The sequence below is a fragment of the Bubalus kerabau genome, chromosome 3 (genome assembly GCF_029407905.1).
Source record: "Bubalus kerabau isolate K-KA32 ecotype Philippines breed swamp buffalo chromosome 3, PCC_UOA_SB_1v2, whole genome shotgun sequence".
Taxonomy (NCBI): domain Eukaryota; kingdom Metazoa; phylum Chordata; class Mammalia; order Artiodactyla; family Bovidae; genus Bubalus; species Bubalus kerabau.
The window spans coordinates 7,516,380-7,535,930 of record NC_073626.1 but is presented as its reverse complement, the minus strand read 5'-3'; the positions used below and the strand labels follow the sequence as shown (position 1 = coordinate 7,535,930).

Sequence of the window (19,551 nt, the reverse complement as noted above, 5' to 3'; positions counted from 1 at the left end):
TTGCAAAGCGGGATAAAAGAGTCAATATAAAATACTTCTTTACTGGAAGGAAAGAAAAAGAAAGAAGGAAAGACAAGGAGAGGAAGGCAGAGTTTGTGGAGGAGGGTCCATTCCTGAGCTGGTTGAAGCTCTTGAGCTCAGGCTCTTGGGCTGTGTAGTCAAGAAAACGATGGTCAGAATTCACCTATAGCGCATCTTTATCCATTTATCTGTTGATGGACATTTAGGCTGTTTCCATGACCACCTATTATAGATAGTGCTGCTATGAACACAGGGGTGCATGTACCTTTTTCAAATTAGAGTTCTGTCTATATGCCCAGGAGTGGGATTGCCAGATGGTATGGCTATTTTAAAAGAGATACAGGAGTAATCCCAAGAGGCAGTTTGAAGGGAACAGAAATAGACATTTATCAAGGTGTTCCATACTTAATGCTTCCCTGGTGGCTCAAATGGTAAAGCGTCTGCCTGCAATGTGGGACACTCGGCTTTGAGCCCTGGGTTGGGAAGATTCCCTGGAGAAGGCAATGGCAACCCACTCTAGTACCCTTGCCTGGAAAATCCCATGGACAGAGGAGCCTGGTAGGCTACAGTCCATGGGGTCACAAAGAGTCGGACACGCCTGAGCGACTTCATTTTCACTTTTCACTTTCCATACTTTATATGCGTTACTTAATTCTCATAACCCTTCCAAAGAGGTGTTACTAATACAATTTAGAGATAATTGATCAAGAGGGAGGGGTCATATATATATACCTATGGGTGATTCATGTTGATACTTGGCAGAAACCAACAAAATTCTATAAAGCAATTATCCTTCAATTAAAAAATAGAGTTAATTAGTCTCAGTGACTTATTAAACATCTTACTCAAGGTCAGACAATGGAACTAGATCTGAGAACCAGCAGATTGGCTAGGTGGTGGACTAGGATGAGTCAAAGCATTTTCACTTGGCTTGTTTTATAAAGCTGTATTTGTATTTTTATTAATTTTTTTTTCTCGTAAATCTGGGAACCTAACATTCATTTGTGTTTGATTGCATATCAAAGACACGGGCTGAATAGGTTAATGCCCAAAGCAGACAGTGATGGCCAGATTTGTCTTAGTTTTGTTTCTTCATCCTTAAGGCTAGCATTTGGTTTTAGCTGAGGGAAAGATGAGTTCCTGACAATAAACAGCAGTTTAATCAAGACTTATAATGAGGGCTCATCAGCCGGTTAAGGCAAGCAGCCTTCACTAGATTTGCCTGCTCTCAGTGAGTCCCTCTGGGTAGCTGTGACTCTGGGCTGGAGGGGAGTCACAGAGCTGAGGTCCCTGCAAAGGGAAGCCAGCCTGCATGCATTTCCAGGAGTGTCCTGGTGCTGACTGGCACCGCGGTCACCCACTTGAGGCATTTTGAAGCAGCCTCAAATAAGCTTGCAACATCAGGGTTAGAGAAGAAGGTGGGCTGAGTCAAGGACACAGCACAAGTTTTAGATTTAGGTTTTAAAACCTGGGAAACTCTTATTTGTCTTTTTTATAAAGAAAAACAGAAGTTCGCAGTCTCCCTTCATTACCCACCGGTGCTTCTGAGCCATGAACTTTCCCCCACTTCGGAAACTTCTCTGGAAAATGCATTTCATGCTTGTCTACTTCAGTAAAAACCCTTGACTGAATTGTTACAAAACAGGAGACTTGGCCCAGGGAGTGTGAGAAATCTCCCGATGCGGCAAAGCCAGTTGGCATCCTTGAAGCCCTGTGTGCTCCGACCCCTGGTTTACCTGTCTTCTTGGACTGTGACCTTCTCCCAGCAGAGGGAGGGGTTCTGACTGTTCCCGTGCCAGGGGACCGGGAGGAGGCAGTCACAGCACATACATCACTTTCTCAGACACACTGAAGGATGTCTCTTAGGATGAGGGGGGCTGACCTGACTTCAGGGCTCCGAGCTCACCAATATGTGAGACACAATCTTCAGAGAATTCGCAGAGCAAATCTCTCTGAAAGCCTCAACTTGGATTTTTGCTCTTATAAGGCTATGCCTGCATTATTGGCAACCCACTCCAGTGTTCCTGCCTGGAGAATCCCACGGACAGAGGAGCCTGGTGGGCTACCATCCAGAGAGTCAGGAATCGCAGAGTCAGACACGACTGAAGCGACTTAGCTCACAAAGCACACACAAGGCGGTGCCTGCATCATTATTAGCTTCTCGCTGCTCTTACACAAACGGGATAAGCCTCCTCTTTCTCCGCTGGTACAGACTTTTACCCAACAGTCCTTATATAGATCCTTAGCCAGGCAGTTTCCTGTTCTCCAGCACTGGGGTTTCTGAACTTAACCTCTTTTCTCAAGCTCTCACCCTGTTCTTTACTCCTTCACTCTCAGAAGATGATCCAAATTCTTCTTTCCTTAAGAAAAGGGAGTATTTTCAATAAGAATTCATTGGGCACCTGCTATAAAGCAGGAATTATGCTGTTTGGGGAACATAAAGACAAATAAGTCATGAACTCCACCCTTGAGGGGCTTATAGCTGGATAAGGGTAAGTCACTCAGTCAAGTCACTCAAGTCACTTGACTGAGCGACTGAACTGAACTGATGTGACATGTGGGATCTTAGTTTCCTGACCAGGGATCAAACCCAAGCCTCTTGCATTGGAAGCTTGGAATCTTAGCCACTGAACCACCAGGGAAGTGCCTCACTGCCATTTTTTAAAATCAGATCGGATCAGTTCAGTCGCTCAGTCGTGTCCGACTCTTTGCAACCCCATGAATCGCAGCACGCCAGGCCTCCCTGTCCATCACCAACTCCCGGAGTTCACTCAGACTCACGTCCATCAAGTCAGTGATGCCATCCAGCCATCTCATCCTCTGTCGTCCCCTTCTCCTCCTGCCCCCAATCCCTCCCAGCATCAGAGTCTTTTCCAATGAGTCAACTCTTCGCATGAGGTGGACAAAGTACTGGAGTTTCAGCTTTAGCATCATTCCTTCCAAAGAAATCCCAGGGCTGATCTCCTTCAGAATGGACTGGTTGGATCTCCTTGCAGTCCAAGGGACTCTCAAGAGTCTTCTCCAACACCACAGTTCAAAAGCATCAATTCTTCAGCGCTAAGCCTTCTTCACAGTCCAACTCTCACATCCATACATGACCACAGGAAAAACCATAGCCTTGACTAGACAGTCCTTTGTTGGCAAAGTAATGTCTCTGCTTTTGAATATGCTATCTAGGTTGGTCATAACCTTCCTTCCAAGGAGTAAGCGTCTTTTAATTTCATGGCTGCGGTCACCATCTGTAGTGATTTTGGAGCCCAGAAAAATAAAGTCTGACACTGTTTCCACTGTTTCCCCATCTATTTCCCATGAAGTGGTGGGACCAGATGCCATGATCTTCTTTTTCTGAATGTTGAGCTTTAAGCCAACTTTTTCACTCTCCTCTTTCACTTTCATCAAGAGGCTTTTGAGTTCCTCTTCACTTTCTGCCATAAGGGTGGTGTCATCTGCATATCTAAGGTTATTGATATTTCTCCCAGCAATCTTGATTCCAGCTTGTCTTTCTTCCAGTCCAGCGTTTCTCATGATGTACTCTGCATATAAGTTAAATAAACAGGGTGACAATATACAGCCTTGACGAACTCCTTTTCCTATTTGGAACCAGTCTGTTGTTCCATGTCCAGTTCTCACTGTTGCTTCCTGACCTGCATACAAATTTCTCAAGAGGCAGATCAGGTGGTCTGGTATTCCCATCTCTTTCAGAATTGTCCACAGTTTATTGTGATCCACACAGTCAAAGGCTTTGGCATAGTCAATAAAGCAGAAATAGATGTTTTTCTGGAGCTCTCTTGCTTTTTCTATGATCCAGCGGATGTTGGCAATTTGATCTCTGGCTCCTCTGCCTTTTCTAAAACCAGCTTGAACATCAGGAAGTTCACGGTTCACATATTGCTGAAGCCTGGCTTGGAGAATTTTTAGCATTACTTTACTAGCATGTGAGATGAGTGAAATTGTGCAGTAGTTTGAACATTCTTTGGCAATGCCTTTCTTTGGGATTGAAATGAAAACTGACCTTTTCCAGTCCTGTGGCCACTGCTGAGTTTTCCAAATTTGCTGTCATATTGAGTGCAGCACTTTCACAGCATCATCTTTCAGGGATTTGGAATAGTTCAACTGGAATTCCATCACCTCCACTAGCTTTGTTTGTAGTGATGCTTTCTAAGGCCCACTTGACTTCGCATTCCAGGATGTCTGGCTCTAGGTCAGTGATCACACCATTGTGATTATCTTGGTTGTGAAGCTCTTTTTTGTACAGTTCTTCTGTGTATTCTTGCCATCTCTTCTTAATATCTTCTGCTTCTGTTAGGTCCATACCATTTCTGTCCTTTATCGAGCTCATCTTTGCATGAAATGTTCCTTTGGTATCTCTGATTTTCTTGAAGAGATCCCTAGTCTTTCCCATTCTGTTGTTTTCCTCTATTTCTTTGCATTGATCACTGAAGAAGGCTTTCTTATCTCTTCTTGCTATTCTTTGGAACTCTGCATTCAGATATTTATATCTTTCCTTTTCTCCTTTGCTTTTCACTTCTCTTCTTTTCACAGCTATTTGTAAGGCCTCCTCAGACAGCCATTTTGCTTTTTTGCATTTCTTTTCCACAGGGATGGTCTTGATCCCTGTCTCCTGTACAATGTCACGAACCTCATTCCATAGTTCATCAGGCACTCTATCTATCAGATCTAGGCCCTTAAATCTATTTCTTACTTCCACTGTATAATCATAAGGGATTTGATTTAGGTCATACCTGAATGGTCTAGTGGTTTTCCCTACTTTCTTCAATTTAAGTCTGAATTTGGCAATAAGGAGTTCATGGTCTGAGCCACAGTCAGCTCCTGGTCTTGTTTTTGCTGACTGTATAGAACTTCTCCATCTTTGGCTGCAAAGAATATAATCAATCTGATTTCAGTGTTGACCATCTGGTAATGTCCATGTATAGAGTCTTCTCTTGTGTTGTTGAAAGAGGGGTTTGTTATGACCAGTGCATTTTCTTGGCAAAACTCTATTAGTCTTTGCCCTGCTTCATTCCATATTCCAAGGCCAAATTTGCCTGTTACTCCAGGTGTTTCTTGACTTCCTGCTTTTGCATTGCAGTCCCCTATAATGAAAAGGACATCTTTTTTGGGTGTTAGTTCTAAAAGGTCCTGTAGGTCTTCATAGAACCATTCAACTTCAGCTTCTTCAGTGTTACTGGTTGGGGCATAGACTTGGATTACTGTGATATTGAATGGTTTGCCTTGGAAACAAACAGAGATCATTCTGTCGTTTTTGAGATTGCATCCAAGTACTGCATTTCGGACTCTTTTGTTGACCATGATGGCCACTCCATTTCTTCTGAGGGATTCCTGCCCGCAGTAGTAGATAAAATGGTCATCTGAGTTAAATTCACCCATTCCAGTCCATTTCAGTTCACTGATTCCTAGAATGTCGACATTCACTCTTGCCATCTCTTGTTTGACCACTTCCAATTTGCCTTGATTCATGGACCTGACATTCCAGGTTCCTGTGCAATATTGCTCTTTACAGCATCGGACCTTGCTTCTATCACCAGTCACATCCACAGCTGGGTATTCTTTTTGCTTTGGCTCCATCCCTTCATTCTATCTGGAGTTATATCTCCACTGATCTCCAGTAGCATATTGGGCACCTACTGACCTGGGGAGTTTCTCTTTCAGTATCCTATCATTTTGCCTTTTCATACTGTTCATGGGGTTCTCAAGGCAAGAATACTGAAGTAGTTTGCCATTCCCTTCTCCAGTGGACCACATTCTGTCAAATACCCTGACTATTTCTTTTCTGGTCTGTTGGATAGCCCCAATAATGAAGACTCTGCTTTCCGTCTCTTTTTATTTCACTTTATCTTTCATGACATTTCACAAATTACATTTCTAGAATATAGATTCTTTTTTGGAAAAAAATAATTCCTTAAAATAAAAATTGTTGATGATTTTCCACTGCCTGCACTAAAATTCAAATTTCTGACGTAGCACTCAGGACAGTGTGTCCTTGGCCGCCAGTTTTCTTTTTGAAACTCCCTTCTTTCCTTCTCATTCCCCATACATCATCTGATGTAGCCCCGTGTGATCACAGTGTGCTGCCCTGCCTCCCCAAACTTGCCTTGAATTCTTACACTTCCCAGGACCTACTGTGGTTTCTTCTCTACCTAGAAATGGCTTGTGCACTTGTTGAAATCGTATTCATGCTTCTGAGCCCAGCTCAAGTGTTACCTTCTCTGTGAAGTCTTCCCAGACCTCGTTTTCTCCTGGAAGATCAGTGGGTCTCCCCTCTGTGTTTTCATACCAGAAAAGTGAAAGTGAAGTCACTCAGTCGTGTCCAACTCCTTACGACACCATGGACTGCAGCCCACCAGGCTCCTCTGTCCATGGGATTTTCCAGGCAAGGGCACTGGAGTGGGTTGCCATTTCCTTCTCCAGGGGAATCTTCCCAACCCAGGGATCGAACCCAGGTCTCCCACATTGCAGGCAGATGCTTTACATCTGAGCCACCGGGGAAGCCTCTCTCTCTCTTTCTCTCTCTCATACCAGGGTGGTTCCCAGACCTGGCTGAGCACTAGAATCAATTGAGAAGCTTTAAAAAGATCCCGAAGCCTCAGCCTTACCTCATACCTTACACCAGAATATATGAGAGAAAGCTCTGTGCATTTGTAGTTTTTGAAATCTGATCTCAGGTGCTCAGAATTTGATAAGTTCAGATATTTATTCAAGATTCAATAATGCACAGGTTACTAATGGTCATCAAGGAGAACAAGATTCACTTTATTCTGGGTTAGCCTGATTCTCGGACAAGGAATTACTTTCTTCATCAGTTAAATTGTCTCCAGGGTCTCTGTCTTTATCTCCGAAACACACGTTCTTTGAAAGACCAAAGAAGACAATGGATGAAGTGGCCTGCTGTGATATTCTCATCTTGGGAAAATTACAGAGGTACTTCAGAATAAAGTTGGGATGTCCCATTCTCTGTTCTGTGGTTGTAACATTTTAAATCTCCTCTCTCCCAGGCACACGTGTGTGTCAGAATCTCTCCAGTTCTGCCAAGTCCAACTGCCATCGTGCCCATAGACAAGACTAAATAAACTGATATGAAGTGTTCCTTGCACCACTAAACTGGAGTCTGAAGGTAAGTCTGCTGTATAAATTGTAAAAGGTAGTATAATGTTTGTAAGTGAAATATTGTCAATACTCACAGTGAATTTTTTATAGTTCAGACAGGAAGTATCGCAACAACTTACAGCGTGTCTGAGAACACCAAAAAGTTCTCATTTGAGAACCAGAGCAATAAGTTTGCTGTTACAGATTGGACTGGAAAGCATCAAAGTAATAGAATTGTTTTCTTGGAGGTTTAAATTCATTGAATAACATTTAACTATGATCTGTAGGAGTTTAAAATTCTAGAACTCTTCCCTGTGTCACCAAGCCCAGCTATCGTTCTGATCCTGGAGATGTGAAATGCTAACCTATCTGTATGTTCCGTGATTGGGTAGACCAGAGCTCTGCACTCCTCCTCACACACACCTGCCCTTTGCAAGGATGTGCACACACCACACACGTGTGTACAGATACGTATGCCCACACTGCCACCGCTGGTCTGTCCACAGCCTGGGTCTAGAAGAAACTCTGACTTTTAAGGTTGCTGTTTTCTTTGGCTTTTAAATCATGATCTTACTGTGGAATCCAAAACTCAGACAAACATGATGTCAGCGGAAGTCACAGCAGGATCGTTTGTGGAGGTTAGATATCTTTAAATTAAAGAAAACAAAAAACAGTGAGAGTGGGTCCTTAAAAACCAACATTTTATAACCTGAGTCATGCTCATGTTTTTGCTCCTTTGCTTAGAAAAAAAAAATAGTATCTCAGAGCTGACCTAACACCTGGCTAGTGGTGCACGGCACGGTAGGAGACGGGCTGTGCACACCAAGGGGCATGAAGGAGGGTCCTCCTGCCCTTGGGGTCCAGGCGGAGGCTGAAGTCCTGAGGTTCTGGAGGACGATCCTTCTCACTCATACAGAAAACATGTCCATAAGAACAGTGTATCTAAAATATTTTTATTTAAAACTTTTTTAAGGTTCACTGTTCTGAACTCTGAAAATGAGCTAAAGTGACTACCCCTGCTGCCAGTCCCCTACTGGCAAAGCTGTGTCTTAACTATCAAGGTTCAGTTGAATTCAGTGGTTCTCAGATGTGGTCCCCAGGCCAGCAGCAGCATCACTCCAGAACTTGTTAGAAAAACATATTCTCCAGCCCTTCCTCAGGCTTGGTGGCTCAGATGGTAAAGAATCCACCTGCAATGCAGCAGACCTGGGTTTGATCCCTGGGTCGGGAAGATCCCCTGGACAGGGAATGGCAGCCCACTCCAGTATTCTTGCCTGGAGAATCCCATGGACAGGGGAACCTGGGGGCTACAGTGCATGGGGTTGCAGAGTCAGACATGACTGAGGGAGTAACTCTTTCACTATCACCCCAGATTTGCCCCATCAGAAACTCTGGGAGTAGGACCCAGAAATGGGTGCTTTGACTGGGTTTCTAGGTGATGCTGAGGCAGGCTCAAGTTGAGGACCACTGGCTTCAAACAATTCACTCTATGAAGAACCAGCAGGTTGAATATAAGCCAACCATTCGGCATTGCTTACTGATAACATAGAAAAACCAATAGGGTCTCTAGAGTATTTGAGCCTTTTCCTAACATTTTTGTCATGTCAAAGAAAAGCGGGTAATGCAGGTATGGAGAAAAACATGTTTTTCAGCCAAGTCCCATCGATGTAAAAAGTGAAAAGTTGAATGTCACATAAAGGCACAAAAAATAAACCCACTTAGATTTTCCTTTTGTTCCTTCCAATAAGAGATAGAACATGTTCAATTTGCTTTTTTTCTCGACTAACTATGAAGAACAAAAGATAAAGCCAGGGAAAATAACTGTTTTCTGTTGTGGTTAATTAAAGGAGAGATAGCAGACTCTACAGAAGAGCTCATTTTCTTAAGGGCAGAGACTTTCTCTATACTTCTTTATGTACCTAGTGCACTAGAAGATAGTTGGGTGGCATCACCGACTCAATGGACACGAGTCTGAGCAAACTCCAGGAGATAGTGAAGGACGGGGAAGCCTGGCGTGCTGTAGTCCATGGGGTCACAAAGAGCTGGACATGATTTAGTGACTGAACAAAGCACATTCCTTAATCTGAAATAGGTGTCTAATAAATATTCATTAAAATTGAGGGGAAAAGCAAATAGGAGAAAAGAAAAAGAAGTAAAAATAGAAAAATAGAAAAGCATCACAGGTAGAAATATAAACTTGAGAGACAAAGAAACATCTACAAGAGAAGGAAGATGCCAGGGGGAAATCAAAGAAAGTGATGGAGGTAAAAAGCGAAGTGACGGTTCCCTGAGAAAGAGAGAACTCACCTGACTTATCAGTTATATGAATAAGGCTCATGAACTTCAGAGGCAATGATCTGGCTGCTCAGGCATGCAACATTTTCCCCTTTAAAAACTCCTTCTAAAACTCTTTGTCCCAAGATGCTGGCCAAGTTTCAAGGACCAAGGAGCAGACTCTTAGGGACCCAGCGTGTGTGGAGTCACTTCAGTCTTGTCTGACTCTGTGCGACCCCATGGACCGTAGCCCGCTAGGCTCCTCTATCCATGGGATTCTCCAGGCAAGAATACTGGAGTGGGGTTGCCATGCCCTGTTCCAGAACCCTCCGACCCAGGGATCAAAAATGCAACTCCTGAGGCTTGTGCATTGGCAGGCGGGTTCTTTAGGTAGAATCCAGCACCACCTGGGATTTTTACCTAAAAAAGGAACACCTTCCATCAAGAAGAGATACTTGGATCTGAGATGAGTGGCTTATGAGGTAGTGATCTCCCCGTCACAAGGTATTCAAGCCAAGGAGTCCAGGTAGCTGCAAGGAGTATGACAGATGCTATATCAGAAGAAGGGGGGACTTCCCTGGTGGTCCAGTAGCTAAGACTCTGAGTTCCCCATGCAGGGGGCCCAGGTTCAATCCCTGATCAGGGAACTAGATCCCACATGTCGAAACTAAGAGTTTCACAGACTGCGACAAAGGCTGGAGATCCCACGTGCTGCACCTCAGGCCCTGTGCAGCCAAATGGAAAAAAAAGAAAAAAAAAAATTTTTTTTTAAAGAAGAAGAAGGGGAAGGGAGAGGTTGATTCTTTTAAAATCTTGAACTTTATTGAGCATATTTCTCAGAGTTCCACCTCACAGCTGCTATTTCACAGATAGTAAGTGTGGGAAATATGGCTCAGTGGACCAAGGCCTGTGAATTCTCAACTTGAACCAAAATTCACCTTCACCTCTTCACCAATCGCTACCCTATTTCACACTTGGTTTCATCTCCACAATGAGAATATGCCCTCACAGCAGATAGTGCAGATAACTGAGAAAAGCAGTTCTGAGAACTTTAAAAAAATGCAAATGTTCAGTAATTACCCTTTAAAATGTGAGAACAGTGCTTTAGAGCAGTAACTGAATAGTTCAGTCATAAGCAGAGTTGGCCTCAGGGGAAAACATAATCTGACTTAAGACTTGGCAGGAGACGTTGTACCCACTCCCAAGGAGGGACCTACTTATTCGAGAAAAGACGTCAGAAATCCTGAGCTACCACATGAAAGCAGGAGCTGGGGGCCACTTCTTCCAAGTCAGAGATGGTGATCCAGCCCTGGAAAATGGTAGTTTCTGAGTTAGTTTTCCCCTTTGGGAAACACCAGCGCCTCCACACTGCTGATCTGGATACTGGCCTTTGACTTCCCGTCACGGGCAATAAACAAGAGAACCACGAGGAAAAGCAACCTGTGCGTCCACTGTCCTTAGACATCGCAGGCTTATGTCACTATGGTGGCGGTGCTTCAGTCGCTCAGTTGTGTCCTGCTCCTTGCGACCCTATGACTGTGGCCCACCAGCCTCCTCTGTCCATGAGATTTTCAGGCAAGAGTACTGGAGTGTGTTGCCATTTCCTTCTCCAGGGGATCCTCCCTATCCAGGGATCGAACCAGCTACTCCTGCATTGGCAGACGGATTCTTTACCAACAGAGCCATTTTACAGTTGCTCAAACCCATAGAATGTACAACAGCAAAGGTGAGCCCTAACTCGAACCTTGGCCATTGGGTGATGATGATGAGTCCATGTAGGTTCATCAACCATAACGGATGTAGCACTCAGGTGAGGAGTTTGACTGGGCGAGTCTGTGCATGTGTAGCTTGTATGAGATGCATCTGTATCTTCCTCTCGGTTTTGCTCTGAACCTTAAACTCGTCTAAAATAATACAGTGAGAAACCCTGTGAGGCATTTATTTGTTTCATATACATGTGCAACGATGATGTCCACAAGGAGACCTACCCTGTCTTTCCATCTCTATGAAGAAGCTCCTTCTCTGCTGTCTGGAGTCTTCTCTTGAGGCTGGCAGGCCTGGCTATGTGTGCCTCTCACTGGCCCTCTTGGTGCCTCCCTGAGTGTCTTCAAAGCAGAGAGTCTGGGGGCAATTTGAAGAAATCTTTCTGGGTGCAGGACTAGCCTACCAAGTATGACCATTCTTGAATCAACTGAGCTCACTGAAGAAACAGTATCTTAGCTACCATGTGAGTCTTGTTTTATCAGTAAAGTAGTGGATTTATAAACATTTTCAACTCATCAAATCGTTGCCCCATTAAAATTCAAATCAAGGGAACAGACAAGACTCGGACAATAAGGCTGTCAAGACAGGATTAAAGAGTGATGGCCTGGGGTCAAGGCTTAGAGGCATCACTTTCTGTATCGATGGTGCAGGTTGACTTAGGATGAGTGCACAAAGTCATGGTGTTCTGGAACAAAGGGGATGGGAGTACAGAGGCAGCCCATTAACATGCCCGTGAGCCTGGCATTTGGAGCCCCTTTCCCACTTGAAGAAATATGGGGTTTATAGACATTATTTCCTTAAAGGTTGACAACTAAGTCAAGTAGATATTATACTGCTCCATTTCCAGGTAGGAAAACTAAAGTCAAGAGGATAAAACACTTGGTCAGTGTTACCAGGGGATTTCCAGGTGGCTCAATGGTAAAGAATTTGCCTGTCAATGCAGGAGACAAGGGTTCGATCCCTGGGTCAGGAAGATCCCCTGGAAAGGGAAATGGCAACCCACTCCAGTATTCTTGCCTGGGAAACCCCATGGACAGAGGAGCATGGTGGGCTACAGTTATGAGGTCGCAGAGTCAGACATGACTTAGTGACTAAACAATAACATCAACATTACCAGACAGTTGATGGGAGAGCTAGGATTCAAAGTTGTGTTCAGTTATAAAACCAGAGCATTTTCTATCTTAAGTTGTTGCATCATTTTTTAGAAATATCAGTTTGGAGTTCTAACGTGCCTTAATTCATTGTGTGTGTGCTAAGTTGCTTCAGTTCAGTTCAGTTCAGTCACTCAGTCGTGTCCGACTCTTTCTGACCCCATAGACTGCAGCAGACCAGGCTTCCCTGTCCATCACCAACTCCCAGAGCTTGCTCAAACTCATGTCCATCAGGTCGGTGATGCCATACAATCATCTCATCTTCTGTCATCCCCTTCTCCTCACGCCTTCATTCTTTCCTAGCATCAGGGTCTTTTCCAGTGAGTCAGTTCTTCACATCAGGTGGCCAAAGGATTGGAGTTTCAGCTTCAGCCATCAGTCCTTCCAGTGAATACTCGGGACTGATTTCCTTTAGGATGGACTGGTTGGATCTCCTTGCAGTCCAAGGGACTCTCAAGAGGCTTCTCCAGCACCACAGTTCAAAAGCATCAATTCTTTGACACTCAACTTTCATTATAGTCCAACTCTCACATCCATACATGACTGCTAGAAAAACCACAGCTTTGGCTAGACAGGCCTTTGTTGGCAAAGTAATGTCTCTGCTTTTTAATATGATGTCAAGGTTGGTCATAGCTTTTCTTCCAAGGAGCAAGCATCTTTTAATTTCATGGCTGCAGTCACCATCTGCAGTGATTTGGGAGCCCCTCAAAATAAAGTCTCTCGCTGTTTCCATTGTTTCCCCATCTATTTGCCATGAAGTGATGGGACAGGATGTCATGATCTTCGTTTTCTGAATGTTGTTTTAAGCCACTTTTTTCATTCTCCTCTTTCACTTTCATCAAGAGACTCTTTAGTTTTTCTTCACTTTCTGCCATAAGGGTGGTGTCATCTGCATATCTGAGGTTATGGATGTTTCTCCCAGCAATCTTGATTCCAGCTTGTGCTTCATCCAGCCCAGCATTTTGCATGATGTATTCTGCATGTAAGTTAAATAAGCAGAGTTATTTAATTTGCTTCAGTCATGTCCAATTCTTTGTGACCCAATGGACTGTAGCCAGTCAGACTCCTCTGTCCATGGAATTCTCCAGGCAAGAATATTACAGGGGATTGCCATGCCCTTCCCAACCCAGGGATCAAACCCATGTCTCTTATTTCCTCTGCATTGGCAGGGTGGCTCTTTACCATTAGTGCCACCTGGGAAGCCCTCCTTCTTTCATTGCTGAAGGTCAAAAAATATTTATTATAGGCATACACCTACACACACCTATTCATATATTGAAAAGAATGAGATACATGTCGTGTGATGGTAAAATGCATGAATTCTAGAGTAAAACTGCTGGTGTTCCAATACCCCGACCAGCTGTGTAGTCTGAGCCAGGTGCTTTGCCACTTTCTGACTCATTTCCTGCTTGTACAACAGGTATACTCACAGTGTCATAGTTAAGAATGTTGTTTGGAACGTTTTAGGCACTTTGCAAGAATTAGCCAATACTGGTGTACCAGTAAAGGTAGATCTCTTGAGTAATATTTCCCATCCGGTGCCTGTTGGCTGGAACAATGAACATTTAGTGGTAAGGAGACAGAGATTAAAACTGAGATAGATTTATAGACCAATTAGCTTCTCTTCTGCTCCATGCCCATAGATTTCCCAATCCCCCCTCAGCCGTATCAGTGAGGATAGTGGGCCAAAAGAGCTTCCTGAAATGAACCAGTTTTACACTCTCCATAAAACACCACTTCTTGAGGATCAGACATAACCCTCCATTTCATAAGCTCGTCATGAAAGGGAATCTGAGCCTTTCCTGTTCTAATTAGAAGTGCTGATTCCATACACCCATGTTTATAGCAGCATTATTCACAAAAGCCAAAAGAAGCAATCCAAGTCTTCATAGCAGATCAGTGGATGATCAAAATGTGGTATATGCATAAATGGAACACTATTCAGCCTTTAAAAGGAAATTCTAACACATGCTATATAATATAGACAGACCTTGAGGGCGCGATGCTAAGTGAAATAAGTCATTCACAAAAGGACAAATGCTTAAAACGTGTATAATATCATATAAGAAATGAATTGCCAGTCCAAGTTCGATGCAGGATACAGGAAGCTTGGGACTGGTGCACCGGGATGACCCAGAGGGATAGTATGGGGAGGGAGGTGGGAGGGGGGTCCAGGATGGGGAACACGTGTACACCCGTGGCGGATGCATGTTGATGTATGGCAAAACCAATACAATATTGTAAAGTAAAAAATAATACTAATAAAATTTAAAAAAAAAGGACAAATGCTGTATGATTCCACTTATGTTAGATACCTAGGGGAGTGACCTTCAGAGACAGAACACAGAATAGGGGTTTCCACCGCTGGGGGAGACAGGAAATGGGAGTTATTGTTTAATGGGTACAGAGTTTCAGTTTTGCAAAATAAAGAGAGTTCTGGAGACTGCTTGCACAGCATCGTGAGTGTACTTAAAACGACTGAACTTAAAAGTGATTTAAAAGTGTACTTACAAGTGATTAAGATGGTGAATTTTATGTTACCCATATTTTGCCACTTTTAAAACATTTTTTAAAATACTGACTTCAATCAAACCACTACAGCTACGTGGTGGCCGCCAGTTGGGGAAGGATGCGCTGTTGTTCCTGATCTATAAGACCCGATGAAATTGCTAATGCTTTTCCTGTCAGCAGCCAATCTCACTGACAGGCTGCAGCTGCTGTCTGTGCGCTCCGGTCCAAACAAGAGTCCGGGCCACCCCCTTCTGGCCTGTGATTCTTTCCTAGGGGAGCTACAAATGTGACTCTTAAGTTAAAAGGTATGCATGGGGAACATGCATGCCTGTATCCCTAGGTGGGCACCCTGTTGAACCCCTACACATATGGGAGAGAAGGCCAGTACTAAAAGAGTCCATCCAGGTCAGCCGTGTTGGATCACACGATTGTCAGATGTAATGTCTGTGTTTCTGATGCCATCGTTGGCGCTCTAGATAACGTCCCACAGTCTCTGGGATTGCACTCTGGGCTTCCCTGGTGGCTCAGTTAGTAAAGAATTTGCCTGCAGTGCCAGAGACCCGGGGGGTTCGACCCCTGAGTTGGGAAGATCCCCTGGAGAAGGGAATGGCAACCCACTCCAGTATTCTTGCCTGGAGAATCCCATGGACCGAGGAGCCTGGTGGGCTACAGTCCATGGCTATAGTCCTGGTAGGTGAGAGTCCGCAAAGAGCTGGACATGACTGAGCGACTCACACTTTTTGCACTCTGCATGAATGTCAGCTCTGCATGGGGGCTGTTTCCCTGCAAGCAGGGAATGCTTGAGTCTCTTCGTGAATTAAGACCACTTAGATTTCTGTGACAAGTGGTTTCCATATGAGTCTTTTAGATTAGACCTTCTGCCTATCGATTCTTTTAAAATGTATTAGCATTTCACAAGTACGTGTGAATTACGTATCTTTTATTTTTCCTGGTTGGAAAGGAGATGGGCAAAGGACAAACATTTCATGTTTCATCATGAACAAGAATTACTTTCAGGTCCAGCATGCTGATTAACTCATATGATTATCCTTCATAACAGCAGCATGATATAAAGAAGATTTCATTTATTTTATTCATAATTATAATAAATTCTCTGTGCTTCCTTTTCTGATTGCTTACACACTTCCTCATGTATGTTAGCGTGTATGAGACAAAGTGTGTGTGTGGTATATTTTGTGACCTTCTGAAATTTGAAACAAGGGCAGCTCACATGACTGAAAGAGCAGAGACTTTGCTTCTGAGACCTCTGACACCTACTCCTGCAAGCTTCTATCAAAAAGTCAGCTGTCAAATAGCTTATAGAAAATAGGCTTTACAGAACATAAAAAGCAACGTGACCACATTTTACCCTGAATGTCTCTTGATTCAAGCTCTCTTGAGAAATAGAGGCCAAGGGCCACCTGTTACTGGAAAGAGACCAGCTGACCTCTGACCAGACTGCTGCTGGGGAGGTCTAACCACATCTGTGAGTTCCATCAATGTCTCCCTTCCTTGGCCCATTAAGAGACTGGGGCAGAACTCAGGAGGAGAAGCTGCTTTCACAAATCTGAGATGAAAGAGCCGCTGGGATCCAATGGTGATAACAAGGACTGACTCTCTTCCGTGCAGTCCTAAGAGCTGACATGTCCTTGGCCTTCCAAAATGTTGCTTCCAGAATACCAACCCGTCAGGACCCTGGAGAGAAACCACCACAAACGGTGAGACCACTGGCTGTGATCTGTGGGTCTTGGTGATAAAAGCAAAGTGACTCCTCTCTCAGCCCCCAGACCCTCAGGTACGGTAGGACACTGTCAAGATTGAGCCTGTGTGCTAAGAGAACTTGGATGGCCTGACTCTGAATCCCAAGCTGACCTCTGCAGGAACTGTCTTTGCAGAGAACACAGACTCCTGAAAGAAGGGGGAACAAGAGCTTTAAACCAAGTTTGCCTTTTGCATTCCATCAGAAACAGGTGTTTGCTTCGGTGGAAGAGAGAGTTCACAGAGGGATTTCATGCATAGCTAAGAGCAATGGTGGAATTTTTCAGCTGTCATAGCTGGGATCGACTTATATCATCAGGGCATTGTCACTCCAATGGCTTTCTACATGCAAGATATTAAACACGTGTGTGTGCGCCTGTGTGTACACAATACTTGAATCTGGTCAAATCAGCACCCACCATTTCTCCAGCATTCTTGGGTATATTTCCAATATAAAGGCACTTCTCTTATCCTCTGGTTATAGTAACCCAAGTTACTTTATTCACAACATCTCCTTTGATTTTCATCACAATGCTATGAGATAGGCATTGTCTCCATTATATAGATGGGAAAACTGATGCTTAGAAAGTTTGTGGAACATGCTGAGGGGACATAACCAGGAAGTGCCAGAGATGGGATTTGATTTTGATTTTGCCCTCGATCCTGCTCCCACAGATCCCACAAGATAAATAGCACATGTTGCACATTGTATTAGCTGCAGAGTCAGTAAAAATTCCCAGGTGACCATCTGCAAAGCCCGTTCACTCATCTTCCTCTCCTCGGCTGAGCTGACCCACAAGTACAAAGTGTGGCAGGGCCTCCCTTGCCTCCTCGCTGAGCGTCCCTCTGCCTCTGCTGCTTTCAGTCTTTTCCAAGATTAACATCTGACCTACCTTCTTTCCGTGACCTGGATGGTCAACCCTCCCAACAACGTGTCCTGAGTGATAGAATCGGGTGAAATGACCTCATCATCTTTCCTAGTAGAATGGCTATCCTTCTGCGGACTTCTGAAGAGGCACCATTTATGCAGCCATAGCTAACTGCCCAGTCTTCTGTTTAACCAGAGTTCCGAGACATCGCATCCTCTTGACAGCTGCATAGAAGTAGGAAAAAGTCAGTTTAGCTGTTGATCATCAACTCACTCTTTCTATTCTCTCCCAGATTTCTTTATTCTTTATCTTCTAGCTCTTCAGCTGTCTGCCTTCTTTAAGAAACTGCACTGGGTTGCTCTGTTCGAGATGATAGGTAGACAGACAGATGGGTGAGTAGATGGGAAGATAGGTAGATATATGGTTGATAGATAGATAGACAGAATATAGATAGGATCTAGATCGGTAGACTATAGTATGGGTATGTACTGTATGTGTACATATATTATTGATTTGGGTTCCCCAGAAGCAGATTCTGAGATAAGTGTCCACATGCAGGAAGGAAACACTAGGGTGAGGATGAAGCCATGCAAAACAGGAAAGAGAAGAAAACGAAAGGAGACTAATCAGGCAACTTCTTATTGAAGGCAAGTGGCACTTGATTTCTCTGGGGACCTTGGGAGACTCTAAGACTTCCTACTCAAAGTGGATTGTCACCAGTCTCTCAAGCTCCACCCCAAATCCCCTGAATCAGAACATGAATTTTTAACAATATCCCCTAGTGGAGAGTTTATAGAGCACTGGAGCAGAATATGCCTCAAAATTAAACTAACGACAGGGCAGGGAAGTTGTGAGATTTATCCCTCCACTCTCCTATTTGACATGGGTTGTGGGCAATTTCTGAGAGTTTTGGTTCTCTGGCATTTCTGGCTTAGCCTTTGTATTGTTGGAATGATCAGACTCCAGTGGCTAGAAAAAGTCCTCAGACAGAGAATTAAATGTATTAGCAGTAAGCAGTCCTTGGCACATATAGTTATTACTGGCTCAGCTATGATTCAGATGTATATAAATGTGATATTAAAGTTGAGATTGAATTGCAATAATAACAACTTCCATGACTGTAATACCGATCCAATGTTAACGATGCATTAGGTAGATTGAAGTCAGCAAGATTACATCTGGGCTTTTATTTGAAATAAAGCAGTTAATTTACCTAGCAGAGAAATACCATTATCACAATTAACTTTAGAAGCACTAAAATAAATCCGTATTATTTTTTTCTCAGAGTTATTTGAGGCTTTTTCAAGTAGGCCTCGAGAGAGGTCAGGAAATGGGCTCCATCTTTCATTTACTTATTATAATTCCTAATATTAACCCCCAAGAGGGGTTGGGGGGGGAAGGCAATCAGTGTTCTTCACTGCAGTATCAAACAGTGCACCCCACATATCCTGGAATATGTTCAGGAGCTGAAATTATGGTGGAAAAAAAAAGACTTGACTCCTATTATAACATTAAACACGGTAAAGACATTTGGATGACATCCAGAAAAATCCATCACTGCTCCCAGACACAATAAAGTAACTACAATAAAGTGATTTCAAGGAAAATGTTAGTTCTTTTGCCCATCACTTGCATTTTAAGGGGATATTAGGGTATTTCATGTCACACAAGGAAAAACTAAAAAAAAATCAGGATGCATCGAAAGTTTCTAAATCAGCTTGGAAAAAATTATAATAATAACCTCTTATTAATTCAAACTGTGATGTTGGAGAAGACTCTTGAGAGTCTCTTGGACTGCAAGGAGATCCAACCAGTCCATCCTACAGGAAATCAATCCTGAATATTCATTAGAAGGACTGACACTGAAGCTGAAACTCCAACACTTAGGCCACCTGATGCGAAGACACGACTCATTGAAAAAGACTCTGATGCTGGGAAAGGGTGAAGGCATGAGGAGAAGGGGACCACAGAGGATGAGATGGTTGGATGGCATCACCGAGTCAGTGGACATGAGTTTGAGCAAACTCCAGGAGATGGTGAAGGACAGGGAAGCCTGGCATGCTTCTGTCCGTGGGATCGCAAAGAGTCAGACACGACTG

General features: G+C 43.7%; 1 long non-coding RNA gene across 1 annotated transcript in view; it reads left to right on the top strand.

Annotated features, from left to right (window-relative positions):
• The window catches only part of LOC129645427 (uncharacterized), a 59,730-nt gene extending 48,117 nt beyond the window's left edge, over nt 1–11,613 (top strand). The window contains exons 4-5 of the long non-coding RNA XR_008711316.1: nt 7,035–7,153; nt 11,379–11,613. This is a non-coding gene — a long non-coding RNA (uncharacterized LOC129645427). The remainder of the gene's footprint in view (nt 1–7,034; nt 7,154–11,378) is intronic.
• Nucleotides 11,614–19,551: the final 7,938 nt, after the last annotated feature.